Below are 13,770 nucleotides of genomic sequence, written 5' to 3'. Positions count from 1 at the left end.
CCCTCATTTGAGAGCTATTTATTGAACACAGCGACTATAGAAAGAAGTCTCTGTGCTAAGCACTAAGGAAACAGTCTGGTAGTTCTGCATCCTCCAAAAAACTCATGACTAACCTCCCTTGTCTTAGTTTGCACCCTAATATTTCTGTTCATCATCGACCCTTCCCATTCTCTGTGAGTTGTCAGATGCCTTAGCATTTGGCAGGGTTCTGGGTAGACTCTACTACCCTGACACTTCCTTGCCTCAGCCTACATACTTGATGCACCTGACATTTGCCTGCTGAACAAATCCTTCTTAGATAAATTCACTTGGACCCCTAGAGTTTCTAAAACACAACTCTCTCTTTGTGTATGGATGCTGTTTACATATCTGGAAGGTCGCATGGCTCATCGGAAGCCAGGCACCTTTAAAGCAAGAAAATTCAACACTTGGCTCAATGGTTACCTGGCTGGAAGGTCTTGGGTAAGGCAAAATTACTTGGCCTCAGTTTTTGGACCTGAGAAGTGGGAATAATAATCACGTTTACATCTCACAATTTTTGCATGAAAAAGAAATTACTTACACCTGGTGCTTGGCACTTACTAGCTGCTCAGAATTTTGTATTTTTTCCCCATCTTTGTCAGCATGTTGATTGCTTTACATTTTAAACTGTTGAAGAGCAAAACAAACAAAAATGCTAGAATTATATGTGTCATTTAATTCTGTAGGGAAGGTAAATTTTTGTCAGGGCATTTAACCAGCACCCTCTTCATGTATTTCAAAGTTTGGCATTATTCCTGGTTTCAGTTATTAGATAGTGTTGCATAAATTCGGATTTTTACTTCAAATGAGATACATGACCTAATTATTTGGCTAACCAGGCAATGAGAGACTTTTTACTTTAAAATATCAGTTGTAAGTCTCTATGTTGCTGGGCTATATTTCAGTACCAGGGGACCTTGTTAGATCATTTCTTGTAATCAATTAGTTGGTGTCTAGGCAAGGCTATAAATTCTTTAGCTACCCTCTCCCTCTAGGTTTTGATAATTTTCTTTCTTCTTTTTTTATTAAGGATAAAACACCCAAGAAACACCGTAAGCAGTCGCCAACACATTTCCAATGGTTTAAAAGTGATAGCCTGCTCTGGCTCAGCTTCCACTCCCACAGAAAGCAGGAGGTCCACTGCAATCCTTCCCTGCCTAATGGTGGAAGGCAACCCACTCTGGGCTCCCTGAGGATTTCAAACAAAAGCACACGGTGCCTTGGAAAGTTACTGCAGATGCAAAATACCACCATTAAAGGAACTATTTTAAACTAAATTGATTCTTTGTTCTTTAGCCAATTGGCTAATCCTCCTCTTGAGACGTGCTTCCATTTAGGAAAGCTAAAAACACAGCTCTGAGGACCCAGACTTAGGAGGGGAGAGATATGCTGACATAGACATTAAGTAGGATTGAACCAAGAGGGCAGCTGCATCCTAATTAGCTACTTGAGGATTCTTCTAGGCTGTGTGGGCTCTTATGGCAGGAGCGTGCCCATGGAAGGGAGAGAAGTCAAGGGAAACTGAGAATGGGGCCTGGGTGTCTGAGTCAGTGACGATGCCAGCCAGGATTGTCCATCGCCTGCCTGTATGCCAGCCACTGGATTCCAGCAGTGGCCTCCTTCCCCACCGGAATGCTTAAAATAGTTCCTAGGCACCTCCCTGGCCTTCACGAACAAACTTCACTATCCTGGTCTTCACCTTCCCAATGTGGTCCTGAGGAGAATCCTTAGGGGTAGGAAGTAAAACCATTCCATCTACTATGTGGGGTTGGTGTTGCGTTCCCATAAGAGAAAATTCAGTGTGGGGAAAGCGGAGATATATAGGGAAGCGGGGAGGGTGAAGTAAGTCCAGGAAGATGGAGCTACGGCCAGAGCCTCATTAACATCTCTCCTAAACTTTATAACAACTTAATTTTTTTTTTCATTTTTAACCTTTTGCTATTATTTTATTAGTACAGGATATCTGTTCCATGGCGAAACGTAGACAGACAAAATACAAGAAAGAAGAGCCATAACCCCAACTCGCCAAATCCTTCTAGTCACTTACACGTATATGTGCATATATGTACATGCATCTTTTAGGCATGTGAGATATACTATAAATGGTGTTTATTTAATTATGTACATCATTCATTCATTTGGGACTAATAAATTGTGATGATTAATTGTATATCAACTTGAGTAAGCTTACAGAGTGCCTGACACATGGCTAAACATTATTTCTAGCTGTGTCTAAGAGGATATTTCCAGATAAAATTAGCACTGACTCAGTAGATTGAATAAAGTGGATTGCCTTCCATTGTGGGTGGGCATCATCCAATCCCCTATCTTTGGAGAAAGGAAGAATTCACTCTCCCTGCCCGACTGCTTGAGCTGGGAGGTGGGTCTTCTCCTGTACCAGGACTGGAACTTACACTGCTGGCTCCCTGGACCTCAGGCTTTCAGTCTTTGGCCAGAACTCCACCACGGGCTTTCCTGATCCTCCAACTTGCTGACAGCAGATCATGGGACTTCTCAACCTCCATAATCATGTAAATCAACTACTTATAACCTCTCTCTGTGTCTCTCTGTCTCCTCTTATATGTTTGTATTAAGTAGAATTTTCCAGAGAACCCCAACTAATACATGAATATATATCTACATTGATATTGTTAGTGAATTAAAAATTCACTAAAGTCCTATTGTATAACTGAATTATAATTTATTATTTTTTTAGTGTCTATGAGGATATTTACATTGTTTCCAAATTTTTAGATATTATAAGCAGTTGAGAAGAGCATTCTTGAACACACATTATTATGCATTGTTCTACGCATACCGGTGGGCATGTGGTTTAATCATCCCTCCCACCCCAGTCCCTAGTTTCAGTGCCTACAAGATTATGACAGATGATGCAGGTCTATGTGTTGCCTGGAATAAAGGAAAGCACAGCACCACACACTCAACTCAATTAACCTCCAGGAGCTGGGTCATTCTAGGCACCCTCAGAAGTTCTGACACCATTGTCATCCTCAAATTAGACTGAACAGTTGCTTTGTGGGGAACACGCAGGCACATGCTTACCCAGACAGAGTAGCTGAGTCAGGCCTACTAAGCACAGCCCAAGCGGCCATTCCCCAGATGAACTCCACTCAACCTATCATGAATCTAGGTCAGAACTGATGCTTCCAGGATCCACCTTAAGGAATTCAGAACAATGAGATCATATCATACGGTTCTCTTATTCCCACTCTGTTTTGAATAATTTTAGAATAATTTTTAAATATAGCAGCCTAAGATTGATGGGGTTGGAAGCCTGCACTGGGAAAGAGTGAACTGGAGTAGGTAAGTTTAACTACCTCCAATTAGAAGTGCCATCAGTACACATAATAAAATATTCAGTGGCTTCCCAGGGATGCCAACTTATTCATAATTGATTTAAATGAATCACTGAAAAAAAAAGGCCTTTAATCTCTCATAGAACGTGTCTCTGAAAAATTAAAACTGGAATCACAGTTCAATAAAAAAAAAATCCAGGCAGCATTCCAAACACCTAGATGGATTTGCTCTTTGCTATGGCCACTTGGTCAGGCGTCTTCACACTTGAGGCGATTCAGGACTTGGGCTCCATGGTGTCCAACGTAAGACATTTCTAGGAGGCTATGACTGGCACTGTCCTTCATGTGGTGCATTTTAAATTGTTTTCCATCTGGAAGGTAAAAAACAGAAACAAAAATAACGGAAGATAAATCCTTAAACTGCTTACTTTCTTTATATTTACAATGTTTTAAAGTCCAAATGCAGGTGTTTAGAAGAGCCCCAGGTGAAAGCGGCTTCTGTGTGTCTTCTGTCCCTGAAATCCCTTTGCAGTGATGTGACAGTTGATGCCACATTGTACCAGCTGATGAGATCCAACAGGGCACATCTCTTCCCAAATCTGTATTCAGTGATATTCAGTTAGGGAGCTTGAAATTGGTCACAGTAGGAGTTTTTACATCACTGAGAATGGCAAATGGTACTAATCAGGGATTCTTTTTTTTCCCTCCTGAAAGCCTGTTGTTAAACATTTACCAACATCTCGCTGCTTCATGCCCTTGCCCACAGCCCAGTGATTCACCTCCACTGACTGAACACCTCTAGTGCAGCGTGCGCACGCACATGCTCTTTGGAACATTCAAGAAGTATCTCTTTACTAATTAATAAAAGACAAATCTCAGGCTCACAAATGACAGGCATTTTCTTCTATCTTAAGAAAAGATGGAAATTCTACTTATAATTCTCATTCTCATTTTAATATTCCCAAGACACAATGACACCCTGAACTCTCACAGTAGTTAAAATAAGAAATTAAATTAGGAACTCTTCAGCAGCTCATATATAAATTGCTCACATGTCCATTTGTCAAACTACAGTTTTCAGAAGAGCTGTGACTCTTCTCTGGGGTGTTCTGGTTATAGATACCTGTTTCCTTGATGTCCAGCCCCCAGTAAACATGTAGCGTTCAAGTGATTTGATTGACTTATGTTCCACAAAATCCAGAGTTAGATCTCAGTGAAAGCTGCCGCTTCCTTGCAATGAATTGTGTCTTTCCACATGAATGCATTAAACGGCCATCATTAATAACTACCCAGGCATGAAACTGACAGACAAAAGATTTGCAGGTAATGACTCTATCACACCAATCTCATTTTTTCAGTGATTGATTAAAATTTCATGGTTAAGATAATATAAATTTTAGCTAAACTAACTTATATGGATCTTAATACTTTCTCTGTGATGCTACATTACCAAACAGTGTCTTTCTTGAATCTTTTATTTTCTGTTAGTGGAAAAGAAGAGTTGAATAGGGATCAAGATATATAGAAAATGCTTTAAATATCCTACTAGTGACCAATAGCTCACAAAGGTTTTAATAAAATGCTAAAACACTGTCTTTGCCAATTGCCCTTTCTAATAAAAATTCAGAAACTCCAACTTGCTGCTAGAGCTAAAAAATTTTAAGAAAGAAGAAAAAGAAAGAAAGAAAGAAAGAAAGAGAAAGAAAAAAAAAGAAAAGAAAAGAAAAGAAAAGAAAAGAAAGAAGGAAGGAAGGAAGGAAGGAAGGAAGGAAGGAAGGAAGGAAGGAAGGGAAGGGAAGGGAAGGGAAGGGAAGGGAAGGGAAGGGAAGGGAAGGGAAGGGAAGGGAAGGGAAGAAGTCCACTTTTATTTCTCTGAGTCCAGATGCTCTTGGGAATCTCTCACCTCAGACTTCCGTCTACTTGAGCTCATTACGTAGGATGGATCCAATCATCTATTGTAACAAACCACCTTGGTCACTTCAAACAACACAGGTTTATGATTTTACAGTTCTGAATGGCAGAAGTCTAAAAGGGCCTTCCAGAGCTAAAATCAAGGTCTTGACAGAGCTGCATTTTTTTTTTCTGGAAGCTACAGGGAAGACATTTTCTTGCTTTTTCCAATACTTTCTTGTCTGCATTCCTTGACTTGTGGCCCCTTCTTCCATTTTCAAATCCATCAGGGTATTGTCTCTAAATCTCTTTTCCTCTCTCTCAGTCTCTCTCTCTCTCCCCCCCCCCCGCCCCCGCTTGCATTATCACATCTCCTTTCCTCTGCCTTCCTGTCTTCCTCTTCCCTTCCCCTTATAAAGTCACTTGTGATTACACTGGGCCCACCAGATAATCTGGATAATTTCCCTATATTGTAATTCTTAACTTAATCACACTCAAAAAGTCCCTTTTGTCATGTAAAATAACATATTCAGCTTTTGAGGATTAGAACACGGACACTGTAATGGGGTCATTATTCCGTTTACCACAGTGAAGAAGCTGTCACTGAAAGCTAGAAACTTAGTGGCTCTGGCTTAAGTAAAATCAACTTGCAAAAAAACTATGGCCTATATTAATTTGGAAGATATAAAATGGACTTACACCTCTTACTAAGGAGACCTCCAGGCAAAGCGTTGAAAGCGCCAACAGGCTGTGTTGTGTAAGGAAGAAAGAGATCAGCCACAGAAAGAACCATTCAGTCTGCAAGCAGAATTTCAAGGAAATATAGAAGAATCAGGATGTACTGGGTTGGAAAACAAAACTATTTCACATTTTCACTGTCTTTAGTCAGTGAAAGATTCAAAAATGAAGAAATGACCTCAAGGTTGAGATCAAATCAAAAGTTTATCTATAAGACCTTTTGTTAAAGACCTCAGAAAGATCTAGCAGAGTGCCTAGTTAGACCCTCTCAACTAGAATAAAGAGTCTCTAAAAATCTTAAAGGCTACGTGCTATAGCACCCTGACTCTTAGCCCAAAATAGAGAAAGGCCTGTCTCAAAAAGAATTATGGATGTGACTTGAGGGGCATGAGGTGAACCCAGTCGGATTCACAGATTTCCCACTGAGTGGCCAAATGTAAAAGCTTTGTACCAGCTTGGGCTAAAAGGGGCAGAGACAGTTCAAAATGAAAAGAGGCTCCGGGCCCCCAACATTCTACAAGCGGGGAGCAAGTTGAGAAAGCTACTTAGCTGCAAACACAGGCCGTTTCTTTTAGAAAAGAGCACGTCTGAAGGACAGATGTAGGGGCCACAGAGAACAAAGAATCAGGGAGCCACTCCCATGAAGCAGAACTGAGCCCTCATCAAGGAATATTCCCTTCCCTAGAATAAGGAGGCCCTGCGCTGTGTCCCTGGCTGGAGTTCAGGATCGTTAAGGACCAATGACTGCTATGAGCCTCCTCCTACTCCTTTCTTTTTTTATTTATTTTTTTTGTTGTTGTTTTGTTTTTCTCAGAAGGGCAGGCTGCCACATGCAGTACCTCATTTGGATGTGTTTGGAGTCCTGGAAGCTTGACCACACTACCTTCTGACCTTGAAAGGGTCTTTGGAGGGTCTAGCAGGGGAATACAGCTACTCAGGTATGATTATTCTTGACCAAAGAACAATCCTCCTCTGTCAGGGAAGGTCATCCTCTTCCACTGAGCACACAGGTTTGGGAGGGACACAGAAGGAGCCCTGGGAGAGGAAGGAGACACCCACCTTGCCAGCCAGATCAACCCTGGTGATCAGTAGGTGACAAATGTCAGAGGCTTTCACCCTCACATCCTACCTCTCTGTCCTTTTTGAATTAGGTTTTCTGCACTGGTTATCTTGACTCTATCTTCTGTCCTACCATTGTGTATTTGGTGTAGGGGTCGGGTAACCTCTTTTCTTAGTTCGCGGATCTCAGGACTAAGAAGAGCTGCACGCAAATGATTAGGTGAGACTCTGAGGGTCTTAGAAATGATGAGTGTATTTGAGAGCAAGCTATGGAGACCAGATTCTGAGTGTATTTGAGAGCAAGCTATGATAGACTCAGATTCATCTCCCCCAATGAATCAGACCTCCCAGTACCCACATCTTTTTGTTGAATCTTCTTGCATTGACTCTGAGCTTGACTACATGTATTTCTTTGGCCAATAAGATATCAACAAACATGACAGAAATAGGGATTTGAAAGGAACTTGTAAGTTTGGGGTTCGTCCTCTTGTAATGCTGCCCCCAACATGGCATGGCCTAACCTTCTGGAGAATACAAGACCATGGAGAAATAAGGTGCAACCATTGCAGCTGTCCCAGCTGAGCCCAAACTCCAGTCAACCTTGTAGCTCAGTACAGCCCCGTGAAAGCACATAGGCAAAACCAACAGAAAACAACCCAGCCAACTCCCAGAATAATTACACAGCAATAGATAATGGAAATAGGAATTCAGTAAAAGCATGGTCCCAGGAGTTATGGAAAGATGAGGCTAAGTTCCAATCTAATGGACCTTTTCCATTGCCTGAAGCCAGCCTGCCTCCCCATCTAACCAGCCTACCATTTTAGCTTTCCTCCATGGGTACTGGATTCTCTCTCATAAATTCTATTCTTCATAATCATAGTCCAACTTTTGCCTTCATTTACCACCCAAGTCTCCCAGAATCATACCTTGAGGATCTTATATAATGTTTGTCAATTTTAATGAGTTTTGAAATCATATCAGCCCTTATATGATGTCATGAATACATCTTTAAGCTTTCTGTATTCTACTATCCCAGATTATAAAGCTATATGTGTATCTTGGGAATAAACCTTCATCAAGAGGAATCACCCTAGTAGCTTATTTTAAGAGACAACTTTCTTTCTTAAAATATTTTGTCATTTTTGCAAAAATATCTGCTTTTACTTTAAGTACCTCCCTTTCTTCCTTCAGGTTCAACCTGAGCCTGGGCTCCCAAGCAAGGTCAGGAAAATTAGAAAACCCACCACCACACAGATTGATGAAGCAGATCCAAGTACTTCAGTGCCCAGGCCCCTCCTGGGAAGTAAATTCCATGCTCACGAAAGGACAGTAACTCTTCCAGGTTGCAGCTCGCTATATTGTCTCTCAGAAAATGAAAGAGGGAAATGATCCAAACAGGCTCCCTTATTCACTGCCAAGGACAGAAGCTTTCACCTATTCTGCTGCTTCACTCGCTCCTGTCCACAAATCCATGAGGCAAGCAGGCAATATTATCAGGTCCACTCTATGGATAAGGAAACCAAGCTTCCAGAAGGATAGGTGTCTGACATAAGGTATCAGAGCTCGTATGAGGCATTATTATAACAACAGCTTAAATTCAGATCCCTCTTTAAAACAGTACTCGGACATTTTTTTTCTGCTTTTTTGAAGAAACCTAGACCCAAACCCTGATTCTTCAACTTATAAGCAGGTGAATTTGAGCTCATTTTTGTGGCCTCACATGTGAATTGTGGATAATGGTGGCTGCACTACCGAGTTCTTAGGAGGATTAAATGAGATAGAGTAGAGGGGAAACAGAGAGGCAGCAGTTTAACATGTAGGCACTAAGCCAGGCTGCGTAGGTTTGAATCCCAGTTCTCTTAATTCCTAGCTCGGTGGCCTGGGGCAAGTTGTTTAACTTCTCTGTGTCTGTTTCCACAACTTTAAAATGGACAGAAACATAATAGTCTTACGTCACAGGATTTGGGGGGTAGTTTGAGGAGGAGCTAATATATGAGAAGTTCTTAGATAGAACTTTTATAGTAAGGATCAGTCTCATCACCCAAGGCCTGGCACATGAGTCACACTCAATTGGTGCAAGTCCTATGTTCTTTTCAAGTCCTGCTACAAGTTCTTCTGCTCCATACTACTTCAAAACTTTAGATTTTACAGCCTCAACTTCTGTGCATCAGATGTCCAGTTTCTGAACCAAAAAAAAAACAAAAAAACAACCACAAGTCCTTTTAGTTGGCATTGTTTCAAAAAATCTTTACTAGAATGAATAGAAAGTTTGTCTCTGCTTTGATGAAACACAAATTATTTTTTTTTTGCCTGACTGGAGTTGACTTTATTAAATAAATTATTCACTATGACAGGGTAAAAAGCTGAACATTTTTGAACAAAAGAGACAGTCCCCAACCGCCTAAGAAAGCTCCGTGGTTCCCTGTGGAGTTGAGCAGACACCAGTAGGAATCGACGTCTCAGAGAACTGAGACTATACGGCAGCGATTCAGCAAACTTGCATCATCCTCTATCAGCTTCTGTGACTCTGAGCTCTGGGAATAAAAGAAGTCAATTAGAAACATTAATAAGTGCTGAGTCTGAAAACAGGAATTTAAAAATAATGACAGACGTTCAATGCATATTCAGGGGAGTTCCATTATATTCACATTTAACTTATTATGCTTTAAATATATGCTCTCAGGTGAAAAGAAAGAAGGAAAGTCAGAGAGACAGAGGGAGAGAGAAAGAACTACAGCAGGAATGTAATTGAATCCAAACAAAATTCCCTGCCCCTACACCTGGGAATGAGAGTGACATGGGGCCATGACTCTGCTACCCTTTGGGAGATTCCCATGTGTCTCCCCGACATGAGCTCTCACCTCACCATAGTGAGTGTGAATGTAAGGCTAACTAACAGGAAGCTGCTTTTCACACACCTGCCCCCAAATGCAAGCCAACATCTTCCCCTGGTGCCCAACGAAAGCAAGCACCATCTGCTCCAATATTAGAGGAAAAACTGGCTGCAGTGGATTTCCCGACACAGATGTCAGCCTCCAATGAGTTGCCTTCCTAAGGATTTTCTAGTGTAGTCTTAACAACAGGAGATTTTCACATTATAGAACTCCATTGTTCTGTTTCTTGGATTTTCTACAACAGTGTTTCCTCCCCGGATCGTCAATGTAACCTAGAAAAAGAAACTTAAGCCTTCCTTCTATAATGCGAGACATCAAGCCTTCTAATTTCTCACCCATAAATTTAATTGGGTTGCTTAGATGATTTAAAGGCTTGCAATCTTTTGTTTTGTTTTTTATTTTTTATTTTTTTTGCAATCTTTTGTTTAAAAAAAAAAAAAGGAAAACAGGAATATTTATCACTTCTTCACCGATCCTAACAACTATCATGTGTTCACCTCATACCTAGGGCACTAAACCTATAGTCCCTGGACTCTGGCTGCATTCCCGACGTGGAATATAATGTTTTCAATAATAAAACTCAGCAGGAGTCATTGCTTTGGAAAAAATGAGCATAGCATTAGTAATGTGCTTTCATCTCTTGCTATGAAAGCGATACCCCTGTCAGGAGGACTTGTTTCAAGTTTATCTGAAATTCATTTATCCTGAATGGGTTAAAGTATTGCATCTCCCAGGAAATTCTCCCTGGGTGGGGAGAGGAGAGGAGAGAACTTAGAGACTTCTGAAACACAACTTTTAACCCAGAGGAGATTCAGACAGGTAACATTTCAGTTTTCATTAGAGTGAACATTTCTTAAACTTGAAGCTTTATTTTACATATAAAATAACAATGGAAGTATCCCATTTTCTCTTTCTCAACTTGAATATCAGTACATTAAATTCAAATTTGGACCTAGATTATGTTACAAAGAAGCAAAGCGAAAGAAAAAATAAAAAAAATCCCAAATGCTGGATTGATAGCTGCCAAATTCTAACTCCGTAATTGATAAAGTGATCACTATTATTCCCATTTTACACATGGGAAGCCTGAGGTTTCAGGAAGTTAAATTATTTACTCTAGTCTCATAAATGATGGAGGTAAGATTGAACGTAGGTCTCCTGACACCAGAGTGGCTTTTTCTCAGATGAACTGCAGGACCATTAAAAAAGGTAGCTAGTTCTACTCCCTTCATAATCAGAGATGTGTCTACTATGTTCTGAGCCAATGACCAAGAAAATAAAGAAGAAAAACACTCAAGCCCTCCTCTACACTAAGGCCTCGGACATATTCAGAAGTTAGAGTTTCCTCTTTCTCAGGGAAAACTCCTCCTCCCTGAGAGCTGGTGGGAAAATTCATACAATCTGTGGAAATCACAAATCAATCCATCAACACCCCAACCAAAATCAGAACAAAAGAGACTAAAAAGCCCAAAACAATTCAACTAAAGTTACACTTGAAAGTGTAAAAGATTTAGAAATGTAAGGAAGAGGCATCCAGGCACCAATAAAATTGCACTGCTGAGCACTTGGCAGAGGAAAAAGGGGGGCTTTATGTTTAATGTATCAAACGTGCTGTCGGTGGTGGCACCTGGGCCTCCCAAGGCCTCCTCCTTCGCTCAGCCTCAGGGAACTAGAAGAGCTGCAGCCACTAAAAAGCACTGGCAGCAGCAGAAAAAGAAAAAAAAAAAAATCTGGGTAACTTGAGATTAACTTTCTATCCCTCAGGCAGATATATGCATAGTGGGCAGAAACAAAAATAGAAATTCCCAATCACCTTCTTACAATCTTCCCCCAGGATTCTCAGAGGCCACTCTGTGGTTGATGGTGGCAATCCGCATTCCCTTGCCGAACCCCAGAAGACTGGCTTCTTTGGGGAACACCCTGTTTTTCACACACCTTGATTCTGTCTTTTAGATTTTTCAATTTTCTAATCCATTTCTTCCAATAGCTGCCAAGAGAAAAGGAAAAAAGCTTTCAAACTATAATGTAAAAGTCTACAAATGGATAACCATATGTGTGCGCGACTCTGGATGCATTTAAGTGAGCATTTTGGTTCTGTCGACAAAACACAAAATGAAGTGGATGCTAGAAAATAAATGTACTCCTAGGGCATAATTCGGGCCTTCCAATATCAAGCAGAAGCCCAAATTATTTGATCAAGTGAACCTGATAATAACTAACCACGCACCGTTGGTCAATTGTGTGTGGGGACAACTCGGTCGAGCGCCATTGCTTATGACTGTTATCACTGCCCTCTACAATGCAGCATTTAGACACTTAACCAGTTTTAAATAAGCATTGCATCTCACCATTTGCAATGGTCCTAAATAATGAACTCTCTGAGGCCTAATTTACACTTCCACATCATTAGGAGATTCAAACAAATGATCTCTGATACCCTCCCAGCTACTTCATTTCTAAAAATCATCTAAGACTCTCAGTGTACCTAAAATACAAGCATTTTGTAAATTCTTATCTAAACCAAATGAAAGCCAACAGATTATTTTAATGAAATAATAAAAGTGATAGACAAAAAGTCAAAAAAAAAAAGTCAAAAAAAAAATTCAAAAAAAACTGAATTCTAATTCTGGGGCCTCTGTTGTGTGCTCTGGTTATCTACAGGCTATATAAAAACCACACCAAACTTTGTGGCATATTCAACATTAATCAATTCTCAGTATTTCCTCTTTGGAAGTTTCGGGACTCAGGAGGTGGGTCCTATTCAGATTGCAGGTGCAGAGCAATTGCAGTCAGATGGTGCCTGGGGCTGGAGTCATCTTAAAGTCTTCCTTACAAACCTGGCTTCTGATGCTGGCAATCAGCTGGGACTTCAGCACAGCACACATGTTGGCCAAATCCTGACTTGCAACCTGCCCTTCCTCGTGGCATGGCAGCTGGATTCCAAGAGAGAGCACAGCAAGATATAGAGAGAGAGCCAGATGCGTTGTGTTGCCTTTTATGACCCAGTCTGGAAAGTCACGTAGCTTCGCTTCTGCTGCATTCTGTTCAGAAGAAGCAAGCCACAAAGGCCTGTCCATATTCAAGAAAAAGAGAATTAGGCTCTATCTCCTGATGGGAGGAAAGTCAATGATTTACATGATTTCTGAAACCACCACGTTGGCTTTAGTCAAGCCACTTAACATCTAAGACTCTACGATTCAATGATTTATCCAAATGTATCTTCTTAGTGTATAAAAGTCAAACAGTTAACAGCAATGAATTCAACTGCATTTCTCCAAATATTCTATCTTTCAAGAGATCAATAGCAAAAAATAGTAATCAGCATTCATTAGGTGGTTACTACACTAAATGCTGTAAATGTATTTTATGTTTACCATGTCACAGTTACAACAATCATTCCCTTGAACTTCTACACATGCACCTTAAATTCAGAGTAATAAGTTTGCATTCAAGAAAACTGACAAACTCTAGGCTTACAACCCCCCACATATAGAGTGTCAACATCTCTTTGGAGCTCTGTGAGAGTAATGTATTCTGGTTTAGGACATGTTTTCACTACTGATCATTATAAGGAAATGTTATTTATTCTTTACATGAAAAATGAACACAACTGTCTCAAATCCCTCTTCCAAGTTCATCTGGACATAAAATTGTGTAAAAGAAGTCATCCCTAAAGGGATTCCTTTAATAGGGAGACACATATATGGCATGATTCAGCCAGCAGATCCTCCAGAAAAACCCATGAACCACATTTAAGGATACCCATGGGATAAAGAAAACTTTCCCCCACCAGAGGAGACACTCAGGGCCCCTGGTTGGCTCAGTGGTTGAGCATCAACCTTCAGCTCAGG

General features: G+C 40.6%; 1 long non-coding RNA gene across 1 annotated transcript; it reads right to left on the bottom strand.

Moving 5' to 3' along the window:
* Nucleotides 1-9,389: 9,389 nt before the first annotated feature.
* Nucleotides 9,390-12,983, bottom strand: LOC129510628 (uncharacterized). The gene is made up of 3 exons (XR_008664619.1): nt 12,757-12,983; nt 11,733-11,906; nt 9,390-9,559 (listed from the first exon to the last, which is right to left on the bottom strand). It is a non-coding gene; the product is annotated as an uncharacterized LOC129510628 (long non-coding RNA).
* Between the last annotated feature and the right edge of the window lie 787 nt (nt 12,984-13,770).

The sequence above is a fragment of the Nyctereutes procyonoides genome, unplaced genomic scaffold (assembly GCF_905146905.1).
Source record: "Nyctereutes procyonoides isolate TBG_1078 unplaced genomic scaffold, NYPRO_anot_genome, whole genome shotgun sequence".
Taxonomy (NCBI): Eukaryota; Metazoa; Chordata; class Mammalia; order Carnivora; family Canidae; genus Nyctereutes; species Nyctereutes procyonoides.
Note: the sequence above shows the minus strand (reverse complement) of the source record. Positions and strands in the feature narration are given on the sequence as shown.